This window comes from Anomalospiza imberbis, chromosome 14, assembly GCF_031753505.1.
Source record: "Anomalospiza imberbis isolate Cuckoo-Finch-1a 21T00152 chromosome 14, ASM3175350v1, whole genome shotgun sequence".
NCBI classification, from domain to species: Eukaryota; Metazoa; Chordata; class Aves; order Passeriformes; family Viduidae; genus Anomalospiza; species Anomalospiza imberbis.
In genome coordinates this window covers 1,151,366-1,159,558 of record NC_089694.1, presented here as the reverse complement: position 1 = coordinate 1,159,558, position 8,193 = coordinate 1,151,366, and the positions used below count along the sequence as shown (strand labels likewise).

At 46.8% G+C, this 8,193-nt stretch overlaps 1 long non-coding RNA gene across 1 annotated transcript; it reads right to left on the bottom strand.

Moving 5' to 3' along the window:
• Window positions 1-455: 455 nt before the first annotated feature.
• LOC137482227 (uncharacterized) lies at window positions 456-5,469 on the bottom strand. Its single transcript, XR_011003933.1, has 3 exons — window positions 4,902-5,469; window positions 2,037-2,315; window positions 456-553 (listed from the first exon to the last, which is right to left on the bottom strand). It is a non-coding gene; the product is annotated as an uncharacterized lncRNA (long non-coding RNA).
• Between the last annotated feature and the right edge of the window lie 2,724 nt (window positions 5,470-8,193).

Below are 8,193 nucleotides of genomic sequence, written 5' to 3'. Positions count from 1 at the left end.
CAACCATTTTCTCTTGGGGAAAAAAAAAAAAAAAAAACCACAGCTTGCTAAATTGCCTTACCAGGATTTGATTATTGCAGATACGGGGCCAGGCAGCCTCAGTCACAAAACATTTCATTACTCTCACTGTAGCTGTGGGTCGTGTTCTCCCACTCTGTCACCCAGCATCCGTGCAGGAGCAGGGACACAGAGACTTCTGCCTGCGCACCGCGGCGTCTCGCTCCGCTGCCTCCGCAATTCCCCTCTTCTTAATATTTTTTAAAATTGTTAAGGACAGCAGGTATGCAGGAGCACAAACAGAAGTGTTGTCCCTTCAGAGATGTCGCTGAGAGGTCTGACAGCAGCGTGGGGACGGGTGGCCTGTGTCCTCCCTGCCACCGGTGCAGGGGACAGCTGGGGACCGCGGGCGTGCCTGCTGCTGTGGAAATGGGGCAGATCCAGCCCAGACAGCGGTGAGCATTCCCTTGATTTGTTCACAGGCTTTCACCCAGAAGAGAGAGGGCAGGAGGAGCCATCCACACTTCATGTAATCGAGGTGTCACAATGCATTAGTCTGGAGACATAAAAGAACAACAATTGCATCTTAAACTGTGATAGTTAATTTATTATTGGAGAACTGAAAGGCAAAGCGTAAGAAGGGCTTTTTTCCACACCCTGGATAGATTGTTAAAAGCCAGATACATTAATCTTTTTCTTTTCTTTTCCCCCATGGCTATAAAAACAGAAAGCTACCAGAGGAATCAAGAAGAGAATTGTAGGCTTCATGGCAACTTATGCCTCTGAAATTCTTCACCAAATATTTCTAGCAGGAGTTTCTAACAATCTCAAGCTGTATGACTGCTTTTTGTTCTTCTGCTAATTGATGTTTTTACACGGCACCATACCTAATCCCTGCCTCTTAAATCAAATTTTATTAAAATCCCTTAGCAGTGCAATAAAAAATAGTCATTTGGGCATTTATCCATTTCTTATTCCAAAATCCCAAAGCATTTTCCTTGCATCTGGTAGGCCTTGTAGGCAAGAGCTTTTATCCTCTGGTGACTGAAAGATCACCAATGCAACTGAAACAGAGTCACACATGAGCACGCAGCAGGTCTGGCAGGGAATAGCCTGTCCTCCCTCATCCAGCCCACCATCCACCCAGCCATTCAAGAACACTGTTTGTTTTCACATCTCTACTCTTCCCTCCTGACCACAACTTATTCCCCAAAGAAACAAAAATACCCCAGAAATGACCAGTTTCCTGGGAGCAGTGATTTGTTTCCACGCCCAATGGATTATGCCACTAATCAAATCCAGCATCTCACCAGCCTGAACACCTACACCTCATTCACAGCTGGAAATGTGTCAAAAGAGGTGTCCTTTAGATTAAAACCAAAGTAAATTTTATCCAAATTTTTCCAGGTGTTGATTACTGGATGTGGGTAACAGGAAACCGAGAAATATCAGTAAAATCTGGGCTGCTACATAAGGTAAAAGCAGTGTAAATGTTACACCGCACCACTGGAGGGTTTGGGATAAGAGATGGCCTTGGACCTCATTTCCAAATCAGATGCTGATGTTTGAAGTTGGACAGTAAGATAAAAAAGGCAATGAAATGGAAGTGCAACCAGAGGCTCTGTAGTCTCCCTCCTGCCTGCCTTTGTGTCCATCAGTCTAAGGGCTGCATCTCCCAGACTCGTCTGGTAAAAAACTGTGGGTGTAATTTGGACATACTGCTGGAGGCAAATAAGGCAACTTTGTCCATAATGGAAATTTTCACCGCATTAGGAAGCAAATAACTTCAGAAAAGGACAATTTGGGTTCTATATACATTGTGGGTTTATGTGACTGCAGTAAAAAGTCTGCAGAACCCAAAGTAACACGTTTCCTAATTGTCTTGATGTGGTTAGAGTTCAGCACAAAATGGGATACCAAATGAAATACAGCTATCACAGGCTGATCCTCCTCACTCAGATACTCAGTTATACAGAAAGTCACATTCATGCAGAAGCACACATATGTCCCCAGCTCTGCGTGCACACCCATCCACCTACCCACAGAAGACTCTTTGGATGCCCTGCTGTGACATTTATTGACAAAGCCCCCAAGGTATTGCACCTATTCTTCCTGGCATTACCCACGTAGTGCAAGATATAAAATTCTTGGTAGATGTTCTAAGTTTGTATTTAATAGACCTGGAGGCTCTGAGTGCCTTTTCACAGATTGTGTTCCAGCTGTCTGCCGATATTCGAATGTGCAGGTCTTGGTCCCATGCTGTGCAAACAGGCAGCCTCCCACGCATTCTGTGTACCGGGAGTAATTTATGAGTCTATCTATAAAGGAAATAACAGTGCGTTAAGAAGGGGTTATGTAAAGCTCTGAGATTGAGAAGTAGCTCAGTTAACTCAGTACAACTTCCCAACATCACCGCTATGTTTCAGCTGATTTACAAATACAGGAGGCCTTCAGCTGGTGATTCATATTCCTTCTGAAGCAGATGGGGGGGGGAGGGAGGAAGTATAATCACTGTCTCTACATAAATCTCATGTCACTGAAAGGCTCCTACCTTGAAACCTCATATTCATTAACCTTCTTTTGCAAATGCGAGTGTCTGAATTGAACTGCAAGTCCCAAGGCACCGGGGGATATTCTGGTACCAACCAAATGGATGAAAAAATAGCATATGAGGTGCTGGCCATTCGTTTTTCATCTCATACCACGGGCATTTCTTGCAAATTGCCCTTTATTGCAAAGGCTACAGGCAGTGCATTGGAATGCACATGAAGGGATGGGCAGTGCCTGACACCCCTGTCAGGAGCCCTGGAGGAGCACTGAGGCTGCAGCAGGGCCAGTGCAGAGGCTGAAGGGAATGACCATCACCACACACAGCCATCCATGCTGGGCACTGATGGCTCATCAAAACAAAACCATCCATTTGCAGGACCCTTTTTTAGCTTTTCTCCCATCCAAAATGGAAACCAGCCTGTAGGCTGGAGACACCTGTCTGCAAACCATTTCAGTCTTGCTTTTCAAAGCCAGTGAGCAGATAACGGAGTCTGAACAGCAAAACCTTTCCTACTTCAAGAGCAGGCTGTATTTAGCAGTCTCACATCTCTTCTGAATTGCAAACAAAACACAAAATGCAAAAGTTGCAAGCCACTCAGCTTAACAAGTTCAGCATTATTTATTTAATGTCCCTCAGAACATGAATATTTAAAGTGGACAATGACCTCTAAGCAGAAGAAAGTTATCAAAATCCATATGTGCCACCTCTCCACCCAGGGGCCAAGCTGAGTTTGCTGCTCGGCTCAGGTCAAAGGGGAGCAGAGCAGAGGCATCATCCTTCATCTCGGGCGGCTGTCCCCGACCTGCACACCTCCTGTTGCTACAGAAAACCTGCCTGCAGACCACTGGTGTCTGTCACCAGCCCGCAGCTCCTCTCAGGCAGCAGGGCAGGGGCCAGCGGGGCCTGGCACGGAGCCTCGTGCTCAGGCGTGTCCCCAGCGAGCTGCAGAAGAGGTGGCAGCTCCGAGATTTTGGCAGGCAGTCAGACTGCCCAGCCAGGGGTCACAGCCCTTGCGGTGTGCTAGAGGCTGACCTGAACTGTCACGTGGAAGGTTTAATCCCAAATGAATGTTTTCACAAACATTTCTCCCCACCTTACCCCAAGCTAGTGCCAGCATCAAACATTTTAACCTCACAAAATACTCTATCCATTTTAACTCTCCTAAAAAAAGTTTTCTCCTCTCCCAGCTTTCTTGAGACTCTTACTAACATGTTATGCACATTTTTTTTTCTTTTTGCAGGCATTTCTATAAAAATTCTCAGATATCTAGACAAAACCACTGACAATTCTCCCCAAAATCCACCAACAGCTTTGGTTTGAAGATTTCAAGACAAAACCAACAGTGAACATGGCATTTTTTCCACATTTCTCAGCCAAAAACATTGCTGATCTGAGGAGGTTTTTTGGTGGCTTTAGGAGCATCTCTGAGACCCGGGGTGGGGCCATCCCCAGCCCCATGCAGGCACCACCTGCACAGGATGTGTCATCACCGCTGTCACACGGGCCAGACATGCCAGGCAAATGGAGCCACGTGGAGCAGGCTCATCTGGAAATCAGAGATAATCATATTTTCCTGCCTGGCAGGCCCATCAGGGGATATCTTCGTTAGCGCTGGGGAGGCAATCAGAACGTCACCGTGATGAGAGCCATAAAAAGCTGTCCCTGAATCGTGTCAGTCACAGCCAGCCAGCCCAAGCCCAGCCCTACCCTCTCTCCTCCTGTCACACAAGTGAGCCAGCCCAAATTTAAAAGCCAAGGAACTGTCTGCCATTTTCTCTGGTGTTTTAGCCACTGGGACTCAAGCTTTGCCAACTGTTAGCACCTAATGTTGCAACCAGCTCATTTCAGTTTCAGCTTGTGAGATTTCTGGCATTTCACTTATAAAGATGCTGAGTTCCTAAAAAAAGCACTTTTTGCAATGGAAGCTTCTCATGAAAAATTGTTCACACCCATTTTTTTCACCTAAGTGTGTTGAAAGGCAAAGAAAAAAAGCCAAGAAGAAAGCAGCAAGCTAGCAGAGCTGGAGAACTCCCCGGGGAGATGAGACCCTGGCTGGTGTCACGCCAGTGCGATGGTGAGATTCACTCTGGTGTCTGCTTTTCAGGGCTGGGACCTTCACACGTTTCTCCTTCTGTCCAGGAAAAGGAAGAGCTGAAATAATCATCACTAAGGGACAGGCCCACACAAAATCTTCCCTGTGGGACGTGAATCCACCGCTGGCACAGGGATGCCTGTGCCATCCAGGAGGGTGGCTGGACCCGGAGCAGCCTGGGCTCTGGAATGGCTCCATTCTCATCTCACTGGTTCCCAGCAGCTCCTGCAGGAATCAACCACTCCCCAAATGCCTTCCCACCTCAACAACCGAAATCCCAGCTCTTCCAAACTGTCGTTTCTTCAGGCAGCCCCAGCACCCTGCCCTCCTCCTCCATCTGACAGCTCAGGAGAGAAAGCAGATTTCTGGGTGCAGTCTGACACCAGGCCAACCTGAGAGTTGAAAATCAAAGTGGATGAGAAGTAGATTCATTATAGACTAATTAATCGAGCAAAAGACTCCTGCACAAAGGTTGATGACATTCACTTCAGGATAATTTTGAAATAAATATGAGGATTCATAGAAGAAAAAAATGCTGTTGGGAAAAGATATTTTTTGAAGCATAAATATAGCTCATTTCTAGCCCCCCTCCTCCACATATCAATTAATGAAGCAAATCATCTGTCTGAATCAAAGATGTGGGGGAAAAACACAGTTATCTATTTGAACTCCAAAAAATTTAAGGGATTCTAAATGAAACATATAATTAGCCTGTAGGACTCTCTGCTGTAGGTTATTGAGGCAAAAAAGAAAAAATCCCTTACTAACTTTCAAAAAGGACTCGACAGCTACAAGAATAGCTTTTGCTGCTCTACAAAAAAGGGGAAAATGTTCATCTTCTGGAGACAAGCAGGCCCAGCCAGAGCCCAGCCCTGGGCTAGAGCGTTTGTAATTCTGCCCTTACACAGGCTCCAGCTGCTGTCAGGTTTTGCCCAGCTTTGTGTTCTTTTACTGGTCTTAATTTTTTTTATTAATTTTTTTAATTAATCTTATTTTTTTATTTTTTGCAGATTCAGGAGCATCTCTGTTGCCCACCCTGCTGCCCACCCTGCCCCTGGCTGGGGCAGCTCTCCATGTACTCACCTGACCTTCCCAGGACCACGAGGGAAACTGGGACCAAACCTTTCACCTGCCAGGTCCTGTGCTGACGGCGTTGGTGACTGCCACTGCTGAACCTCCATCAGGGATGGCAGCTCTGGGTCCCCTCAGGCCAGGCCATCAGCAGAGAGCCCCACACCGCGCCCGGCGTGCCAGGCTCCATCCCTCCCCGATCTGCTGTGATGGAACGCACACACAGGGCTCTCCACAGGGCTTTTCCATCAGGACACGGGGCTGACGGGCACCAGCTGGCACGGGAGGCTGCGTTTCCCCCAGCTGGCTGTGTGGTGGTGCTCTGCAGCTCCTGGGCAGCAGTGGCACGGGGCACTGACAGGGCTGGCGTGGAGAGAGCGCCCTGTGCCACTGGGGTGTGACATTCCCATTCTCTGCACAGAGACACAATTCTGTCGCTCAGGATTTCTTGCGGAAGCACAGAGAGAAGAAGAGAAAGCAATCTTTATCTCTGCCCCTCTGTTTTGCCCATGTGGAATGTGGTGTGGGGATTGTTCACCTGCAGTGATGGCTGGGTTGGATCCTGGTGAAGGTTGTTTGGGGTCAGTGACCAGTGGGATCCAGCTGTGGCTCGGGCTCTCAGCAGAGTCACGAGTGTGAGTTAGAGAGGTGAGTAAGAAGGAAGTGTGTAGAATAGGATAGTATCTCTTTAAATAGTGCATTAATGTAATATAGTATAGTTTTAATAAAGCTATCCTTCAGCCTGCTGATCTGGAGCCAGACATCAGCATTTCTGCCCTGACAGGGTTGCCACATTTTTTCACTCTACTGGGGCACGCTGTTAGAGCTGGGGCTGAAATGAGGAGTTCAGTGTCAAATCAGCCAAAAGGCTCGGCAGATGCTGTGGATACAGACGTGTAGGGAGGTTAACACTGGTCTGGACAAGGCTGGCTCTGGCTTTCACAGATGTAGCACAGAACGCTCCTTAGCAGGCACCCTTTTTCCAGAGATTATCACATGAAATACCTGTGGGTCACATCTGAAAAACTCTCTTTATCATGGCTATTTCTTTGGAAATGCCAGGCAGGACAGGCAGCACTTATCTTCCCCCAGCCCTGGATCTGTGCCTCACCCTCAGCATGCCTCTGGTGCCTCTGCTTGCATCACTGCAGAAACAAGTGCAGAACGCCATGGTGGGGAGCTGGAAGCATTTTCCTGAACTCTTGTACCACTGGAAACACCTCCTCACAGCCAAGGGGAAGCTCCTGCTCAGTGCCTGCTGATGAAGGTTTTGGAAACAGGCAGCTCAGCATGACCCAGTCGTGCCCAAGTAAGTGACAAATTGGCACCTCTGCAGGTAGAGCAGAGGTTCCACCAGCTCAGTTAAAAATGTAAAAGTTACTTGATCATGATCTTAGGGAAAAAAAACCACAGCAAACTGAAAATTATTCCCTCACAAATAAGATCACTTTGACTAAGTCACTCGCTTCCCCTTCAGAGGAGATTTAAGGTTTTTCTCTCTTCCTCTGCAATCTGGCTCCCTTTTGAAGTTAAAAGAAAGAAAGGTTCAGGGGCTTTTTTACTTAAGAAGAAAAAAACAACCTTCTCCTCTTTGAAACTATTTTTTTTAGACAATTGCTGTCTCAAATTTTAACAAATATTCGCTAATTTGCACCTTGTTCAAAAGCAAAAACAGTAGGTTTGACTTTTTTTATTATATTTTTTTTTGCATACTGAATGCTACTTTCCCATTCTTTGTCTTGGTGGCAGAAGGGAGAGTCTTAAAGAAATCAAACTACCAGCTCCCTTCCAGATTTTCACAATTTGTTATATAATTTCTTAAAAGGAGCCATAAGGCCACTTGGAGGGAAAACAGAAATCTTCTAAAAAGAAGAAAGAAAATAGATTTTTTTTCACCCATCTTCTTGTAGATGAAGTAGATGAGACTAAAAGAGGCATTTCATTTGAAACATTGAATTTGAGCCCAAGAAAAAAAGCTGACAAGGTGTCCCTGCTAGGAAATTCATTCTCAGCAAGAAGACAGAGGAAACCAAGAGATTTTCTTCAAGGACAAAGAGAAAGGAAGTTTGGAAAAATATGAGCTCAATTTAAAACACCGTTTTCTGGTGGGGTTTTTTTTTGGGGGGAGGGGGTTAAATTTCTTTTTCCCAAGCTGTATGAGAATAGATGTGTGGGTTTGTTTTCCCCAGGAGCAGAAGTGGGGTACCTGTTCCAGGTAGGGCAGGTGCAGGGACGATGGGCAGAGCTGTGTGCGTGTCCCTGCAGCTCTGCCTCAGAAACACCACAGGCCTTTAATGCTGGATTTTAGCAGCCAGGTGCTGGGGCTGCTCACACTGCTCTGTGTTGCTCCAGCAACAAGGAGCGCATCTGGGCAGCCACGGAGATTTCCCTGAGAGAACACCACCAGCAGGGTGCCACAGCCACGAGGAAAGGGGTGCCCACAAAACGGGGAGCAGAGAGACAGCACCGCGGTGCTCCTGCC